General features: G+C 42.4%; 1 long non-coding RNA gene across 1 annotated transcript in view; it reads right to left on the reverse strand.

Moving 5' to 3' along the window:
* The window catches only part of LOC134170544 (uncharacterized), a 34,274-nt gene extending 14,601 nt beyond the window's left edge, over positions 1–19,673 (reverse strand). The window contains exons 1-2 of the long non-coding RNA XR_009967302.1: positions 19,332–19,673; positions 750–877 (exon numbers count right to left, since the gene is read on the reverse strand). This is a non-coding gene — a long non-coding RNA (uncharacterized LOC134170544). The remainder of the gene's footprint in view (positions 1–749; positions 878–19,331) is intronic.
* Between the last annotated feature and the right edge of the window lie 296 nt (positions 19,674–19,969).

Genomic DNA, 19,969 nt, shown 5'->3' on the forward strand with positions numbered 1-19,969 from the left:
CAACGCAAGGTATTCCACCAAACTGACATTCAGGAGCCTGAGTAATTGTTCTAAACCTTCAAATCCAGGCAGAAAAACAAAATATGGCCCCATAAACTCAGATGTACTGTACTCAGGGTGGAAGCGTTACTCACTCTCTCAGCATGTGTCCTGTGGTGGTGTGCTGCTTTCTCACCATCACTTCAGGACTGCATCCAACTCTGCACCTGAATCCCATTTGGTTTGTTGCTTCACTGGCTCTAGTGCAGCACTGGGCTTTTTTGTTACCTTTGCTAATAGCGGACCCTGAATCCTTGTTTAAAGTTGATGGCTGATGCTCTGATGTGCCATCACCCCAGCCACAACTACCATAGCCCTGAGCTAAGCAGTTTTTCTTGCAATTAATCTAATGGTTTTTTAATTTTGCAGTAACTGCACATCCATTTAATGCCTTCCCAAAAAGTGCTAATTATTTTTTAACTGCTATTTTATATGATTGATTTCCAGCACGTGCATTCTTTCTTTATTATTTTTTATTAGAATTGATTTCGTTTTAGCCAGCTGTAGGCATTCTTCGTATTCCTGTCAAGAATGGAGGATCTTTCTCATAGGAGCTGTGCAGAAAATGAGGTACTGAATGTCCCCTACAGTCCATAACTTAACGTAAAAAATACAACAGAAGGCTAAGACGAGCAGAAGGCAGTAAACAGGGAAGCTCATAAGGCAGAGGTGGGAAAGAAAAGTATTACAGAGCCACCATCATGGCTTACCTGGAGTTCCCAAGAGTTTCAGAGGAATCCTGCCAGGAGGAAGTTCAGCACAGTCAGAGATGCAAGATGCTCCAAGCCTTCCGTATGTCAGCTTCGAGCTTTCTCATGGTGTGTTTTATGTGTTCAACCTGGAGAAGAAGATACCATATTAATATACCAAAGGACAAAGCAACTCAGAGAAGACAGTGTCAGAAACCTGTTTACAACAGGTTGTTGATGGCACATTGTACCAGCTATGCTAAAAAACACTTCTGTAGGCAAAAGGAAAATGAGGGAACCAAGTTCATTGCTTTCTTAATCCATCTACTGACACTGCCAACAAAGACAGTCCTGCCTTTAGGACCAGATTTAGTGAAGTTTTCCAAACAACTTATTTCCTATGTGCCACAGAAGACAACTGGAGTGACAGACTGCACACAGTGCAGCAAGTGAGCAAATCAGTCAGCTCTGAAGCACCTCTTCCAGCCTCAAAACAAGATCCACCTTTTCTGCTAGCAGCTGTGCCCAGGAATACAAACACACAAGTGATGGAAGGAGATTCCTGCACTGCACAATCACCACCATGTACCAGCTACTGCAGGGGACAGGGCTTGGAGGAGGAGCTGAACTGCAAATGACTAATCTTACCCAGCTACTGCTTAACTAACATCCAGTTCCCTATTCAGGATACAGAACTGAGTTACAGTTGAATAGGAGTATTTAAATAAAAGGTATTTCAATAAAAATCAATCTAAAGAAAATATTTTTTAAAGGTATGGATGTATAGAACTGGTGTTTCTACCCTTACGCACTGATGATATGTGCTCTTTAAAATCTGGTTATCAACCTATACTGTTTTAAGAGTACATTTATATTTAGATGCTCACCCAGATTTCTTTGCAAATTAAACTGAAGCCCTCAGAGATACTTCACTTCCTTTTGTTCTTTCTTCTCTAATTATACTGTGGCACTAATTATGTTATGGGCAGAAACAGTCTATAGATTGCTGCTGCTTCAAAAACTCAACCGCTGCTCCTGCTACTCTCTTACCTTCTGAGTATCTTCATTCAGTCAAAAAAAAAAGCAACCTGAAACAGCACGCAAAGCAAGCAAGACTGCCCTAAGTTCTCTCCTTTCCTGCAAGTTCTCTGCCTCCCCTGTTCTCACCTGCTTCCTATCACTACCAATCCCCAAAGTTTGCTTCATGGTTATCCTTGATCTACAGCACTTCTCTAGACTACAGATGGTACCTCTGCTCTAAAAAGCATGACTTTTTCCCAAGTAACACAATTCAAGTTGTTAGGATCTTCTCCTGTAGCCTTTACGCGGATGAGTAGTCTACCTCTAGTGTAACCCCATCTGGAGTAACTTAACAGCAGCTGTCAATAGTTGGAACCATGAATTTCTTAATCTCAGAAAATGATTGTAAAATTGGATCATCAAAGAGCACATTGCAGTGAACGCACCTGGTATTTCCTTTTAAGCATAAGCTCAATAAATGATGTTTCTAATGTTAAATCATGCAATGTTAACTTATCGCTAATGGCACAAACGTATGCTCGCTTCACAAGATCTACCACATTAAGACCCTCTAAAGAGAAGGAAAAAAGGGATCTTAACAAATTTTTCAACTCATCAACTCACCATGGAGTCAACTTAAAGCATTGATTAATAGGACCCTTGCTATCCCAGCTGAACCCGTAAGTAGCTTAATAAGACATAAAATATTCTATTCAGGGTTTTTAGTTTAATACTTTTTATTGATTTTTTTTTTTTTACAAGAAAATACAAGAGCAGTGTGCATCTAAAGAAGTCTGTACAAGGCCTTCATTTTGCACTGGCACATCAGAAGTAACATTCATTCATTTTGCACATGCTACCAACCCACATGACCTTTAAACTGTTATTCAACATGAAAATTAAACATCTAGCAAAAAGCTCTGAAAGAAGGATTCATTAGAGAGTACCCTGGATGTGCTGCGCATTGCATCAAGTCACACACACATTTAATGGGAAGCTGCTGATATCTCTTAACACCAGTGGTGAGCAGGACAAGTCTCATTGGTGGCAAAGAGGTTACCCTGCCATATACACTGAGGATGTAGTTGGGTATTTATGAGTCTCATGAGAACGGAGAAGTCAGACAACAGCAAGGTCACCCACCTATGGGGCATTCACAGCTACAGTATCTCCTTGGTGCTCTGCAGCCCTGTATTACACAGAAAACTCATCACAACTGTCACCCTCCCCAGGCCTCCTCACTTGTTCCCCACTCCAGACTCCCATCATAATCTTCCTATCAGCAGCCCCCTTCTCCCCAAGGCAGTCTGACACCCCTACTCTCAACTTGTGCTTTAACCACAAGACTTTCCTTTTGCCCTGCTGAGAACAGCCTCCTTGAATCTCCTTCTCCTGATCAGGCACACTGAACTAGGTGTGTGCTTTCCCCAGCTTGAATCAAAGTGTTCAAGTTCTTCTGTTAGCACTATTTCTGCTGGCAGGAACAAAGTGTTCCATTCACCTCAAAGCCATCAACTGCTTCTGATGGCCCTCACAGCAGGTAGCTAGCAGTATTCCCACCTCCATTTGTCATGGCGCCCACACTATGTGGCTTTAAAGTCATTACACAGGGCAAGAGACACAGCTGCCTAAAGCACAGGTCTGCTTAATGGAAAACCAGGTTATTGTTGTTCTCTATTTTATCTTTGTTTTTCAGTGTCTTGCCTAGAGCAAAAGGCCTAGAGTCACCACCACTGGGAAGCCCCATGATCACACAGGCATCTCCTCCATGAGTCAGAGCATAAGGCAGGTTTCAGACACACTTATGCTGAACAGAACTGCCTTCCCCCTGTCCAACAGTGACCCCTTTGTGACATTGCTCAGTAACAAGCACAGACATTGCGGGGATGGGGATTGTAATCATTAAATTGTAAATCCCTTTAAATGCAAAGATCAAAGGGAAAGTTTCAATCCAATGACACATAATTAAAAATGCAGACGTGAAGAGCTTTGATTCATGAATGCTTATGTACTTTTAAATTGTTGCCAGGGAGATCAGGGCATGAGAAAATTAAAACCCATTACGCTTCAAAAGGATAAATGATTTTCACAGCTTTCGAACATTATTTCCTGTTGTGCACATTTTTGTGTGGTTTCACATTTCCCCGCCCTGCCCAGGCACATTAGTTCTGAAAAATGTTTTCCAGAAAATGTTCAGAACTCAATGAGATTAAAAGGAGATTAGTGAGCTGCCTGGATGGAGAGTTCCCATTGGTACTCAATGGCAAATGCTCGGGGCAGTTACAGTGGAACCCCACCACACACATTTTATCCTTTTACCTGTTTTAAATTAAGGAGCTGTGACCTTTTCATTCATTATGCTTTTTCTAATGGAGCCAGTACAATACAATATGGTACAGGCCATAAGCCAAATCTCCCTGAAGTTAAAAGAAAATATTGCCATGGCTGCAGTGGTTTCAATCTGTTTGTTTAACATTTCTCACTTACAAAATCAAAGCACTTAACTGAAAGGAAAAGGCTGCTTCCTATTTCACAAATACAAAATTGAGACTTGCAAAGTGGATGCAATTCTCAACCATCACATCATGGATGCCAGACTAAGTCTAGAGCTGTCAAGCTACAGCAAATACTCCCACTTCTGATCCATGGTGTCTTTCAGATCTGCCCTGCTTCAACACGTGATGTTAACACTCCCAACTGGCACCTGAGATGTCCTTTGAAGTGCTTTATAATCATCCCAATCTTACAAGAGACGAACAGTGTTGCTTCATATTTGCAAGCGTTTAGCAGTTAATTTCTTTGTTAGAAAAGCACTGCTGAAATCCACCTGTGAGATGACGGTTACAATGACTCATAGGCAGCAGTTTCATTAGTGGCCTGAAAGTACATGTGAAAACAAGAAAATCCTCAGTGCTCAACTCATATTGCTGCTTAACCACTGGCAACAGGAAGGGTGAAGATGATCAGACAAAACCTTGAAACCTGTACTGTACACAGCTAGGTATTAGCCAGCCACTCTCCCTCTACAGTTGATGGAATACAGGAAGATTCATCTCATCTGCAAATACCTATATATGTGACTCTAGATGCCTCCGTACCATGAGGATGTTTTTGATTTGTATGTATAAAGTTACATAGGATGAATTGCACTATTCAAACATGTACCTTTGGGATGAGGGAATAGATACAGCCCCCAAGACACAGCAGCTCTAAATACACCAGAAATCCCATTCTGTTTCCATGCTTTGGAATTTCAGGAGTCCACATTTTCAATAAAGTAAGGCGCAGCTGCATCAGGCTGACTTGCTCCTCACTCTACTGTGGCATTTTTCAGCTGCTAGTCGAGCCAACCTTCACAAAATTTTCCCCAAAAGGAAAAAACCAGAGACAAGTAGCAGCAGACTAACCGAGCACTGAGCAGTTCAGCAGGCATTTGATGGTGAAAGGAAAAACCCTTTGTATTTACTTTTGAACATATCAATCAGACATTGTTTCTGCTGGAGACCAGTCTACTTCTGAAAAGTGTCTCTATGGTGGCAGCCAGCTGAGACACAGCACAACTGGCTATCCCCATAATGCCCCGATCTGCCTTTGTTACCCACTGCATTCACTGAGATAGCTCCAGAAGTAAGGCACCCCACATCTAAAACATCACCCCTTCTTGTTATTATTTCTAATGTCTGAATAGCAAACAGGAAATGATGAATTTATCCTTAAGTTGGTGGCTGCTCAAGAACATGCTTGTATTAGTCTTTGTTTACACTTACTGGATCAATAACGTTGCTAAATAATTCCTATTCTGCAGATTTCAGTCCAAAGGAGATTTTCTAGTCTCAGTTTCTTTGTGTCACAGACCATAACACTTAATCCATTTACCGGAAGGCTGAGATCAGTAACTTGCATTTGACCAAGGCAAAAACATCTGGTGTTGACTTGACGACTTGAAGTAGTGGAGAAGCAGTTTATCCATTTTTTTTTCCCTAAGTGCCTTTTTATGTGAATTGGGTCATAATGTCCCCATCAGCATTTTCTGCATGAAACAGCAAAACCACTCCATGTCCAAGCACCTCAATCCTCTCATACGTTTGGCTGTTAAACAATGTCTTCTTCCATGCACCCTCTGCAGAACAACTGTCCTATCTTAAGGGAGCAAGAGACCAGCTCCTCTGCAGGTTTAAGTGAGCTCTGATTCATTACTGACATCAGTTTACATCACCTGTTTTGCCTTGAACATGGCAGCGCCGTAAGAGCTGGTTGACAACTCCTGGATAGTGAAGACTCTCTGATCTGAGCTGCCACCTCATTCATGTGAATACTCAAGACTTCTCCAAACTCTCCAAGGAAGGAACTGATCACACTCCATACCAGAAGGGTTGCCTAGCCTAGTTCAGGGCTCTTCTGAAGTCCCTGGACCCATATGCACTCAGTCTTTGGTTTAAAGGAATTCACTTAAGACGAGGTACCCAATTTCATCATTCTTTCCTCAAGCTTTTTCTCAAGTGCCCATATTGTTCTGTTCAGCACTTCTTGCCTTCAAAAGCAACATGCTCCTTGTAAAACAAGGGACAAGGGCATATTTATTGCACCCCAGAGGCACCACAGGCAATCTCAGAATTATCTCTGCAGATCTCTATTGTGCTTCTGCAGCAGCACACCAAACACAAGGTTTGTTCCCCTTGTAGTCAACTATTAAGGCACATAGGGCCCAACACTTCAGGGATTTGCTACAGTTATATCCAACCTCCTGTCTAGTTGGGACGCTGCATAAATACCAAGACTTCCTCCCACTCTATTTTCTGCTGCAAGACCTGTGATTTTTCTGTGGGTATATTTGTCAGCTGCTCTACTATAAGATCCAATCTAGGATTACAGTTCTCTGCTATTCACTGCATTTCTTTATCCCACTTGTCAAAACAGAATCAGTCTTTCAGTATCATGATGACACCTTAATACAGTGTGGATCAGGTTATGACTGACCTACAGACACAAAGAGGAAAAGGAGTAAGCTTCCTTGTGCACCAGTAGGGCACTGTCCTGAAATGTGCAGATATCATTTGACTCTCCTCCCTCTTATACATGATGTACACGAGGGTGGTGAACAGCAAAGATGACTTTGTCCCTCAGTACGCAGCTGAGCTACACAGCTGAGGCTGGGAAAAGTGTGAAGGGAAGAAGAGTCACAGCAATACAAATTCTCTCTAGCACGGTACTCCTGCAATCTGCTTCTGCTGAAACCAGCTCTGGGCAGTAACACACCAAAAGCACGTCTGCTGTTTGCATATTGGCTTGCAAAACCAGGAAAGACAGGTTTGGATAAAACAGATGCAAAGGACAGTTTCCTACATCATGAATCTCTGCTCAGCCACCATGCCAAAAACTGAACTGTTCTGTTTCATCCCCCCAGTCAGAATATGACTTTTACCAGGACAAATAGCAGGAGCTGCTGTGATTTCCAACATGCCTGAAAGCAGGGGCAACAGGAGATCTCACAGCTGAACAAAATCCTCAGGTTTTATTATTGTTCTTGCATTTCAGTATCAAACCGTCATTCAAACATTCAGGCCTGCTTTAGGGACTGGTGGTATGACTTTCTTGCTCAATTCACATTCATTCTGGTCCAAGTAATGATTACCTTTGGCCGAGGCTCATCACAAGTCCAAGCTCACTGCAAGGCCAGGAGAAGGATAAGGACAAAACTAATGAATTTGAATGGTGTTCATCAGTAATAAATTTTATAAATGCCTTTACTGTGTGCAGCAGCTCCAGTTTACTGTGCTTAATTTGCTTTGTAGGACAAAGACCACCACAGTTTCTGACAATCTCAACAATTTATCAGCATACTGTGGGAGCAATTATTTTAAAGCAGATAGGTAGACAGCTAGTGTTCATTCCCCTCTGCCCCCCCCCCCCCCACCTGCACATGTGAAGTAATTCTCTTCCTTAACACTCTCAGCCTCACCAGGGCTAGGACCATTACAAAGGGGAAGATGAAGATGAAATCCTCATCCAAAGATAAAACAGCTACCAACTGCCATTTTTGCCCTACTGGAAATTACATTGAGAGTATCTCTTCTCACCTCCTAGAGTGGTTGGCAACCGAGTGCTGTCTATATTGTGAAAAACTCCCCAATCCACTCTTCTGTGCACTCTTCAAAAGGGAAGTATGTTCTCCATGTTCTGCAGGTCTCCTTTACTTAACAGTTTCTTAGCATTGTGCTTCCTCTGCTTAGGTTGCCCTTAAATTGAGTGGTTGTTTTATACTAAGATAGAGAATATGTTACAGACATATTTTTCCGAAGGGCTGAGTTCCTAAAAGCACATCACTGTACTGAAACAGATTCCCATTCATCTTCTGGCTGTCACTGCCTGACTGGATGACCTCAGCCTCATCATCCATAAGGTAGTGATGAGAATCATCAAACAGCTCCTCGTGTGTCAGACACACAAAAGCTGGAGGTGAGCAGTGCTGAAAAACAGTGAGGCATGATTACTAATAGCTCGCATGACTATTCCCAAACACATGCAATCTCATAATATTGCCTTCATTTGGCATAACACTGCCTGAAAACACCGACAGGAAAACACTGTTTTGCTCTAGTGTTTTTCTGATAACTGGAAGGGGAGATACAAACAGAGCATCTGCACTGCCCCGACAGACAAACAAAATCCCCATGTCCCGCAGGTAATTACCATCTCCTAATTGGGTTTGAAAACAGGAGATTTGAGTCTGAATGCATGCAGCTTGCACCAAAATGAACAATTACATGTCTGAGGGATTCAGTTGCTTCAAAACACAACAGGAAGAGACTGAAACTGAGGCTGAATTGAGGTTTTGCCTGCAAGTTTGCAGATAGCCCAGACTGACCTCCACTAACAAGCTGGCTTCTTTTGCTGGCTGGCATTAGAATCCATACTCACCCCTATTGTCATTTTTATCTGCCACTCTAGGCTCATTACATCAGTTTAACTAACAGCAATTAATATGAAAATTAAAATTGATAGCAAAATTAAGTACTTGGAAGACAGTCACTGTTCCTGCATGACTCTGGCATGCCCAATTACTGCTAAACAAAACCCCAGGTACAACCTGCACTTTCCCAGCCGGTCCTGACCCAGCCCTACAACCCAGCCCAGCCCTTGTGTCTCCAAGACCGCCCCATCTCTCCCCACTGTCGGTTCACTCATCACACTCCAGTGCAGCAGCCAAATTTGAGAACCTTTAAGATGCTGTGACAGGTTAGTCCTACCTTGCTGTTAACACATGCAAAGGTTTTATAGCATAGCTTACACTGCAGAGAGCAAAAATAGACACAGGCTTGCTCAACACCAATACACGCCTCTTCAGAAAGTCAGGTTTCCTGCCAACGGACTGTCAGAATCCCATACCTGACACAGGAAAACTGCTAGACTTGCCCATGACCTTGAAGTTTCATTTCTCTGTGGCTTGGTTCACAAAATCTCTACTTTGCCAATCCAGATGCGTAATTATTCAGTTTGTATAGTACTTGGAAGGCACAAACTGTAACAGAGTTAAATTATTATTACTGACAAGGCTCTGATATCTTCCAGCCTTCACTCAGCAGCACTTTCAATGTTATCTGCCCCACCATTATTGTGACAATAGCCTCCCACACTAGATCAGCAGCAGTGTCCAAACTTTCCATGCATGACATGCAGCTTAAAACTCATCTACTTGAAATGAGCTGGCAGAATTAGTATTATCCTCTGTATTTTCCATTACCAAGGCACCAGACACACATTTTACAAACATCCTTTCAGCAAGGGAATATGTCAGTTTACTGATACAATAATCAACATAAATCTGCAAAACTCTTTTGCTGACATTGTTGATAGGGAACACAACAGTGTTAAACAAACTGAGCCCTCATTCCCCCAGTGCAGCTTATCTGGAGGTGCTTTGTAGAGAGGATGTTGCAATTTTATGCTGGTGTATCCAATTTTATATTGATACCTGCTGTGTACAAGTGGAGCTGTAACTGTGTTGTGCCCAAGAGCTATCCTTACTATGCACTATGCTGTAACTACCTCTGTCATATACTTATAAATGGTTCCAAGCAGTGAAATAACATCTGTATTGATCTAAAGAACATTTCATCGATTAAAGACTGCAGAAGAAACCATATGAAATGCAAGCCTGTTATTTAAATAATGTCTTTCCAGTACCTGCGTTGGAAAAACAGGAACATGAGGCTGTTAAATTTTTTATCAAATAGCTCCCACTGAGATCGCTGTAATGATGCAAAGTCAAATCGCTAAGCTTTGGGTTCCCACCCTCCACTTCCCTTTATTCTCTTCTTTGGGGGGAGGGAAAGATCTACAGATTAAAAATGCTTCTGAATATTGACATTAAAAGCTTAAAACAGGATAAAATACATCCCCATAACTTCTACAGCAAGCTGGCACAGAGGTCTAGGACAGGGGATTGGTGTGACCAGCAAGCTTTTGGGAAGGACAGTTTACACAGACTGCCACTGGTGCACACTTGAACAGCTTTCACCATCTTTAACGCCACATTAAAACACTATTGTGTCATGTAGAAGTGCAATCCATCTTCAAGGCTTTGTACTTTGACACAGAGGAGAGAGATTTGGAAGAGAGCCCTATGAATGGCATGAGAAGCATTAGCTGATGTTGAAGAACACCCCCTGGCAAGCGTATCTGTGGTTCAGGTATAGCATGGAGCAGGGGAAAACAGAAACTTGGCATACACAAGATTAGCACAAGGCTGCCTCCTGGCAGCAGCTGACAATTTACTGTATCTTTTAGTTCACGTCTTACATTTGAAGAGAAATTCAGCAAACACCAACCAACATCTCTGCCAGGAAATAGGAAATGTAAATAAAACCCAACAACCTCTTGGGAAATCCAAATTCAAAGGTTTTCAGACTCAATTTCCACGCAGCTCTGAACTTCCCAAGATTGTAGAAGTCTGTTCTTGTATGAGAAATCCAGTATCAATTGTTTTACCACTGATGTTGTGTTTTAAGGGGAAAAATACCACAAGAAGGTGATGAAAATCAAAGTCAGGAAATAGGATGAAATCAATACTTGGAGACAAAAAGGAAAGAATGTGATAAGATCCAGGAGTTCGACACTGTTCAGTGAAGGTTCGCTGGGCTGTTCTGTTAGGCACATCTTGAATTTTTCTAGTTACATTTATTGTAAAAAGAAAAAGAGTGATTTTGATATCACAGGAACGCTAATACAATATTTCTAGTTATATTTATTGTAAGAAGAGAAAAACCTAGTGATTTTGGTATCACAGGAATGCTAATACAGATTTTCATGTATGTAAGTTGGGAAAGAAACACAGTCATTGTGTGGTAACCTGAGGAATGAAAGCCTTGGAAAAACTAGTAAGATCAACTCCATAAGATAACTTCCCTTTTGGCTGGTTTGTTTGCTCGTTTCCTACCTCCCTTCTATAGCCTTTAAAGGCTTTTTTCTGTTGAAGAAATTAAGATTAATTGTGCTAGACTGAGCGAGCCAAGCTAGACAGTCAAAACTGAAGAAGCTATTTGCTGTTCTGGCATTTTTCTATACCAGAAAACAATAACTGCCCACCAAGTGATATCCTCCAAGATACCTCTTGCCAGGTTGAGACAGCAAAAGGCACTATCAGAACACAAAGCGATTCTGCCCCGGAAAGTGCGACGCTCAGCCCCAATTACAGCCCAAGCTGCTCCTCCAATGGTTGAATCAAACCAGAGGACTCTGGGGGAAGAACCTGTAGATCAAAAATCTTTTGGTGACAAAATCTTTTGCAGCCACCGAGGGAATGGCCAAGGCTGGTAGTGAAGATGCAATAAAACTGCGGAGCTTCACCTCAGTACAAGAGAGCAGAGGTGTATTTACAGCCAAACTTGGAGGTGTTCCCCCTTGTGGCTTTCCTTGTAATGTTTCAGGGACATGGAAGTCACTGCCAGAGCCAAAGCCAGCACTGAAATGCACTCTATGCAGCCTGGCAAGTATGCAGGCAAGCCCCTCAGTGAAGTTTAAGCAATTTAATGGTGGAGGGTAATGCAAATGGTGTGTCCAGAGCATATACAAGACAAACTGATTCTGTTTTGCTACTGGAAGAAGACTTTTTTCAGTTAGTTGCAGTTCATTAATTGCTACCATTGAATGAGTCTTAATTTCTTTGCTTGAATTCAGACAGGTTTTTCTTTTTCAGCATTCAGCCAGAGTGTAAGTTTGGGCTTAGTTAATGAAATATATACCTGATTTACATTAATGACTATTATAGGACACCTAGAAGCATTCAGTCCAATCACTCAGCAGGCTGAATATTTTAATCTTATCTCTTAGCTGGGAAATGCTGCTTCATGCAAGGGGAGAAGCTAATGGCATACTTTGGAAGGAGCCTGGAAACACATGAATCAAAACCCACAAATGTATGGGTGTGGAAGAAGAACTATGGGGACACTTACTGAACACACAGTGTCTCAGCAGAGCTATTTAAAGGGGGTCTCTACAGTGGCCAGAGAGAGGAAAGACAATTTCCAGTCCAGCCTTAGGTCCTATGAGAAATTCCAGTAGTCAGAACCCAAAGGCCCACATCTGGAAATCTCAAGACAGTGACCCAAGTATTTTCAATTCTAAGACCTGTGATTACTCAAATCTAACAGGGTGAAGAGAAGATAACTTTGAAAAGAGACAAGCCCTTCCCTAACTTAAATTCAGCATTCCATCACAAAGGTATTATCTATGCAGTGTATGTTCAGAGGATCCAGAGAGATTATGTCATTTTCCTGTCTCTTTTGGATTTGGGCAGTCTGAAGGAAAAGTTAGCTGCCATTACCAGAGCAAGCAGACTCCAGAGTGGAGTAAAATGTTCACAAATTTGAGGGTTATCACGTGCCATCACAAAGACTGAAAAAAACATTTCTATTCAAGTTCTATTCTATTTCTATGTCAACCTGACAATACTTGGGTTCAATTTTCCATAATAGAGGCAGATGGTCTCTGAAAGGGCAACAGTAATAAATACTGACAGACAAAATCCACCCATTGAAACTTTTTGCTAGTAAGATCTCAGATCTTGGCACCAGCCACTATTCCAGGCAAGGGATCCCACTGCAGGGTTTAACATTATATCACATGCTGATGCAGCAACAATAAAGGAAAATATCGACAGTATGAAAGTCCAAATCTTTTAGGGGGACAGTTTATTTATACAGCCATAAATGCATCCTGACATTCCTGTTGGTTTACATATGAATAGGGGAAGTAAACTGTGGGAAAGGTGGAGTCTAATGCAGAACAATTGTTTTGATTATTTCAACTGCAACCACCCCAAATTAGTTTTCAGCTAATTTCATTGCAACTAAGCATCTGGTATTTTATCATCAGCATTTTTAGTAGTCAAAAACTTTTTTCCTAACCCACTGAAGCTTCTCCTCTCCCTCTTTATCATCCAGAGCATTGTAAATGTGGGACAATGTAACATAAGCCTCAAAACAGGCCATTACTTAAACTGATGGGGTCATTTTCATTTATTTCATGGCAGCCATTCTCCACCCTTTGCTTTCCTTTGAGGCTGTTTTTTGATTGTCTTGTTTTGAAGCCAGGCAATTTGTCCCACACTCACTGCTGTTCATAGGCTAATTAGAATTTTGAAAGTAATTTAAATACCCTTGCAGTGTGCTGTTAACTCCCTCCAGATTGCTGGGAACATTAGCTTCAGTGTTTGTTTATTTCAACTGACTCTAAAATATCGAGCACATTAAAAGTTGTACCAGATTTGGGATAACTCACCTTTAAAAATAAATTCATTCCAAAAGTAAGCATCCTACTTAATTAGCATTGCCTTGTTCTCAGGGAAGGTTCCACCCAGGAGGACTCTGTGACTGAAGCACCTGGTGGGAGATCTTAGTGCACCAAGAGGCCAAGTCAGGGAAGCAAGGCCTCAGCACCCTGTAGTGACCAAAGCAGGGTAGCACAGGGTGCCTGCAGAGCTCACCTCTCCATCACTAGCATGGTCTGAAGACCCAGCTTTTGGGACACATCTGCTGCTGTCATGCATGCTGACTGGACTGTCACTGGCATGCACTGGGTCCCCAGACACCAGGCACACCTTGGTGGTCTTCTTGCTCCTGAACTGGTGGTGGTTTTGTATGAGAACCTTCCCTGGCAGAAGTCAAACCCTGACCTGGGCCCTTAGACAAGTCCAAAAGAACCACAGCCCCCAGCACATCAACCCTAAGCTACATCTCTCTCCTGCACCAAGTTGGGGGGACCCCAGAAGGGCCATCCCCTCTCCTCATACCATCTCTCCAGGCTGCTGTGGTGCCAGCAGGCACACACAGCTCCAAGCACTCCATCAAGCTACAGCAAGGCTGCTGCTGAGCAACCCGGCTCAGCCGCCTGCCCCTACAACAGACCACTAACAGGGGCCATGGAACATGGGACAGGAAATTCTGAATGAGATCAAACATGGAAGTGTTCCAACCCCCTTCATATTGATCTTTAACTGAAAATCACCATATGCAAGTTGTGTAAACAGAACTGATTATATAAGAAATAATTATGGAATAGTAGGAACCAGCATCAGGAACTTGGGAAAGAAGTTAAAGAAAGTTCACAGAAAAGAACTGATACTGTAATACATTTAGAGCCTTCAAAGCCATTTCATTTATCACCTTCGACATTTCTTTCTGCAAAGAGAAGGAATTTCATGAAGAAAAAAATAAAAATAATCACTACTACACAGTCCTGCACTTTGCAAATACCATTATTTGTGCAAACAAAAAGTATCTAATTCTCTGTAAAAATTTGACACCAATTTCCACAATAAGCATTCTTACAAGCAATTAAAACTTGAACTACACTTGTCGGAGAAGTGCCTACAGTATACACCTGTGAACATTAACAACCACTTCCACCTGGCATGTTTGCTTTGCATTAATACTCTCATTAAGCCAGCTAAGAACATGAAGGCAGCTGTACCTGGGTTCTTCTAGCCAAGTACCCTCCTCTGCAACAAGGACCATAAGCTGACACCTAGAGATGACTAAAAACTGAGCCAATGTATATGGTACTTTCCAAGTACTCTTGCAGCCTCCAGCCATTTTCAACTCAAGCAGTTTCTTGATTCTAACATTCTCTATGTGTGTGTGTGTATGTATGTATATATATATAAAACACACTAGATATTTTCTCCAAATACTGTGCAGGCTCTGTGTCTCACATATCCTTTTTGCAAAACAGACAGTCTTTGGCAAGCAGTTTCACAGACTTACTAACATTTCTTATGTTTGTCTTGAACTCAGTTGCTACCATTTTTAATGACAATTTTATTTTCTATCATTCCTTTATGAAAAACTTTTTTTTGTTGTTATTTGCTTTTCTGGTAGCTATAGAATATAGAGCTGATGTTTTCATGCAATTAAAGTGTGCTCTGAATGGCAGCACACACTTTTTGTAGTTATGCCACCTCAAAAATGAAGTTTGACTTCCTAATGTGGTTACCAGTATATCATGGTCACTCTAAAGAGACCAACTACTTTCATGCCAGTGTATCTGTACTTGAGCCTGCTCTAATGGAATCACATATTAGTACACCAGTTTTAAACTGAAACACATAACGAGGCACAAGCCAGTGAGAAACCAGCCAAAACCAAACTATCATTTTAGTGCCCAAGAAACACTGGGGCAGAGCAGGAGACAACAGTACTGCTTCATCAGATCCCAGCTCTGCTGACATAAACCCCACCTCTATTATTAACACACTGCGCTTTTGTTTACTCCTAAAAGAGCTTGTATACAGTGCTCAGGCTCTAAACATATCAAATTATTAATGAAGAGTTTTTAAACCATCAGGCTGGCATTGAAAGTTGAGAAACAGTTTCTCCCTTAGGTTTCCATGGTTACTGCATCTCCAAAGCACAATTCAAGTCATAATTTGCTCCAGGTAGCTTCCCAAGCTGCCACGGAGGTATCATTGCCCTTCATGCAAGTGCACGGCAGGGACAGCCATTGAGCCCTAACTCCTCTCAAAGGTGTTTCAGGCAGCATCCCCAGGTGGCTGAAAGGTGTGTTGAGCATGCCTTGCAGTGAAGTGAGCTGCCACCTTCTGGGATACAGCCACTGATGGCTCTTCTTATAGAGTTCAATGGGACCCACATGGGCTTTTGCAGCCTTCAGGGCAAGTGTTCAAGGCTCAAAGTTGGCCTGGCAGGAAGCAATGAAATCCTATCTGTGGCTGAATCTGCTTTCAACTAAGACATGCTTACTGATGGCTCTTAGAAACCTAGCATTTTCCAAGAGAAAGCACAAGACAGTGGATCACATCACAGGCCCAGGTCAGTGTCCTCCCATGGCTGTATCTGACATGCACAAAGGCCCTCAGGGCATCACTGTATTTCTGCAAATCCAGTGCTAAAGCTCCAGAGGATCTGACAGGCTAAAGCCAATGAGAACCCACTTAAAAAGAAGCACAAAGAAACATGAGACACACACAGCTTGTAAAATGCACTTTTGTAAACGTAGCTGGCAGATAACAGAATAATAAGTGAAGACAACAATAACTGTATCTATATAAAAGTCTTTAGAACAGCTGAGATGTTTTCCAGCTACCCAGTCCCACAGATAATCCTGCGGTAACAGAAATCACCAAGGAGACAAGTCAAGCCCACAGGATAGGAGCCTGTGTGGCAGAGATGCAGACAGCAGTGCATTATAGACTAAAGCTCATAGGAATCAGCTAACTTAAACAACGTACAGGCAGCATTGGTCAACATGTGCAACATGCCTGGGGCTCAGTCATGAGATGGAAAGTAAGAGCTCCAGCAGATCAGTCTACAAGAAACAGACCTAAACACTGGTGCTCAAGAACGTAGTAATTCTGTTACGCATTCAGGTCTATATTCTACCATCCCATCCCTCCCCCAATAGGGTGTCCCATACCAGGAACCAAAGGGCAGCATCCAAAGCGGATCATCACCTTATGAAAAACGATCACACACAATGAAGCCATACAATCCAAAAGTGAAATGCAATTTCAAGTTTCCTAAATTCAGGTATCTTGAAAGGCCAATTGCTGAGCTCTGTCAGCTAAAAACAAGGCTTTCTTAAGCTCCTGAGAGTCTGGAGGCTGAGCCAGTCTTTATTCATTTTTCAGGATCATGGGCTTAAGGAACTAATTCAGACTGAAGGAAAGCATGCTACCAAAGAAGAAAAACAAGGAGGTAAAAAACACCATGATTAATAAACACAAAACATAATGTGAAATTTACTTCTTCCAAGCACTTTACTACACTCAGTTAAAATGCTTTAATTTCTGATCAGTCTAGCTATGTTTATCTACAAACATATAAAATGACATTATATGTCCCTTCTGGTGGATAAAAAGGCAAATAGTTAACAGCATGCAAAAATAATCAGGGTAGCAAGCGGAAAAAGCTCTTTTCTACTTGAATTTACACATGGAACCTAGAAAGAGAGACTAATTGCTCCCTGGGACCCTGTGATTAGCTAAATCTGACTTGTAAACAGCTGCAAGATCATGATATCAAGGAGTGGGCACCTCTGTTTTCTGTCTCACTGGCTGCTTGAGACACATTTTTTCCCTGATTTGAGCTGATTGGGCCTCTCATTTACCAATTAGGGGATGAGACTGAACAGGGAGAACAGAGGATGATTAAAAATCTGCTCTTTGCTATTTCTGCAACAACTGTGGACCATTCTCTTCCAAATTAAATCTGGCTTCTGGCTGGCAAGCTAACTGGCAAACGCAATCTCATTCCCCGAGTGCCAGAGTGCATCAGCTGTACATGAGCCATTTGTGGTTCATCTGCAGGAAACATGACATGCCAGTTGCTTTTGGGTGGGCTGGGAGGAGGATGCAGCACCACCAAGAAGCACATCACTGAGCTTCTCTACTGCTCCCACCCAAGCAGATACGGTTTGGGAATCTTATGAGACTGTGCTTTAGAAAAACTTTGGCTATTTACACTGCCTCCTAAACTTGCTTTTGTCAACAGGTCTGGTTATTAAAGTATTATTCTTTAAATGGGAAGACAACAGCAATGAAATCTTTTCACTGTTTAAAATAATTATAATGTAATCAAGAAGTTCTGGCAGGTGATGTTGTGGGAAGTGTTCCTTTTCTGTTTGTCCACTCAACCTCTTGAGCTAGACTAAACCCACAAGACAAGAAGAATGCTCAAACATAGCTATTTAAAACTCACTCTGAGCCAGATAAGTAAAACACACATCCACAAGAAACCCATGCTCTCCATAGTTTAATTCCTGGGCACAGGCCTCCCACAGGAAGGCTTTAGGCCAGTTTCATAACCTTAGTCATTTTATAATCTCTATCTTGGGAAGGAAATGGTACTCTCAGGAGAGCTCTCTTCAAAATAAAACATGGGGTTTTCCCTGAGTAATTGTGTCTTTTTTAAACTCATTTTCCAGACAAAAAAAAAAAAAGTCATATTGCATTTTATGATGTCAGATTTTTTTCAGCACGAGAAAATACTTTCTATGAATAACAGCACAGAGGCAGCAATGCCAACCAGAATTACAGGTCACTTCTCTAGGTTTAATTCAGTGAAAAAGTGAGCGGAACAACCTTACTGCAGTAACTGAGGCCTGTTTGTCCCTCTCCAAATTGTCCTAACTAATTTGTTCCAGTAAGTGTCATAACTGGTAAATTCAGTTCGGGAGAAATTCAGGAGGAAACTGTTCACAGTTACCAGTGCAGATTAACACAAGTCACACAGTTGCAAGGGGAAGCTAACAAGGCACCTGACTGTATTATGCTTGGAGTAAGCTGGAGCTGTCAGTCTTCCACTCTTGAGTACCTTCATTTGAGAGAAGCACAAGATCTTGAGTGCCTCTTGTCCTCTGTGATTGCATCTGCACTCCAGTGCTGCCATCCTCTTGGCGTTTCACTAAACCCCATGATCACTGAGAGCTTGTTTGCCATTTTCTTGGCATATGTGGGGTCGACCTAGTTTTATTTTTTCAGCCCTTGCTTGCCTTGCTGCAGCTGAGAGCGGCTGCACACAGATACTGCCTGACGTTGTCAACAGAGAAATTATGTCAAACACTGGTACCCGTGCTGTTGACTGCAGCTTAAGCCAAAAACTGCACCAAGTGGCCTGACTGCACAGCACTGAATTAAAATGTTGCACTTACTCATAAGCTTCTTTGGCATTAATATGAATAACATGGCAATAAGCCTGTATTTTATATCCTGTCATTTCACTCTGCATGACTAGTACTGTAACTTTGTATGCTCCCACTACACTCATACAGATTACATTTACAAATTGCCCCTCTGAATAAACAGCACTGCACAGGGATGACAAGTATTGATTTTCAATCTCCTTCCAAAATGACTCTATCATTGCAAGTAAGTCAGGCAATCTGCCTCACTTTACACTTTAGACTATAGGCCTCAGATCACACTGACAGGCCTGATCCTTCAGGAGATGTTTAATTAGAAAAGAAATGAAAGGGATTACTGTAAATCAGCATTTAGGAGTGCTATAGAATTTGCAACGCCCCCCCCCCCCCATTACCTACAAACTGTTTCATTTATTCCCTTATCCTCACCTGGAAGTGTGAGGTGGTTGTTTCACACACAATTCGAATTACTGCCTTTCCTCTAGGAAACACCTCAGCACATCCAACCTGGGTTTTGCTCTTCACCGACATGAAGATGGGGCTGGCACGGGCCCACCTTCCCCACCAGCGAGAGGGGCCAAAAGTAACGTGCATTTGCCTGGCACTTCTACTTCCTCAGCTACGTTTAAACCTAATTAAAACTAACACGCACTAAAAATACGTCTTACTTAAGAATTACACTGCAGTTCAGTGCGGTATGTGCTCAGAAATCCGATAAACGCTGCTCCTGTAGCCCCGTCCTCTGGAACAAAGGCTCCCTCCAGCCTCAGGGCCCAGATGAAGCCATTGGCTGAAGTTTCTTCTACCAACAACTACATTTTTTGACGCTTTCCGAGCCGTTGTAGGTGCGCCCGTCTCTTCCACTCACACATCAGGTTTAGATGTGCCCTTCCTCTGCCCCCCGCCGTCTCTGTCCCCCTCTCCTCACGCAGCCGCGCTCCCCGCCCGCCATTTCCCCTCACCGCACAGCTCGGGAGCCCGCCCTCGCCTGAGGAGCGCGGCGCGAGCCGGGCCCTTCCCGCCCGCCGAGGCCCCGCCATCACCGCCCCACAGACGACGCCTGGAAG

Source organism: Pezoporus occidentalis, unplaced genomic scaffold (assembly GCF_034315485.1).
Source record: "Pezoporus occidentalis ecotype Australia unplaced genomic scaffold, CSIRO_AGI_Poc_V1 ctg110, whole genome shotgun sequence".
Lineage (NCBI taxonomy): Eukaryota > Metazoa > Chordata > Aves > Psittaciformes > Psittacidae > Pezoporus > Pezoporus occidentalis.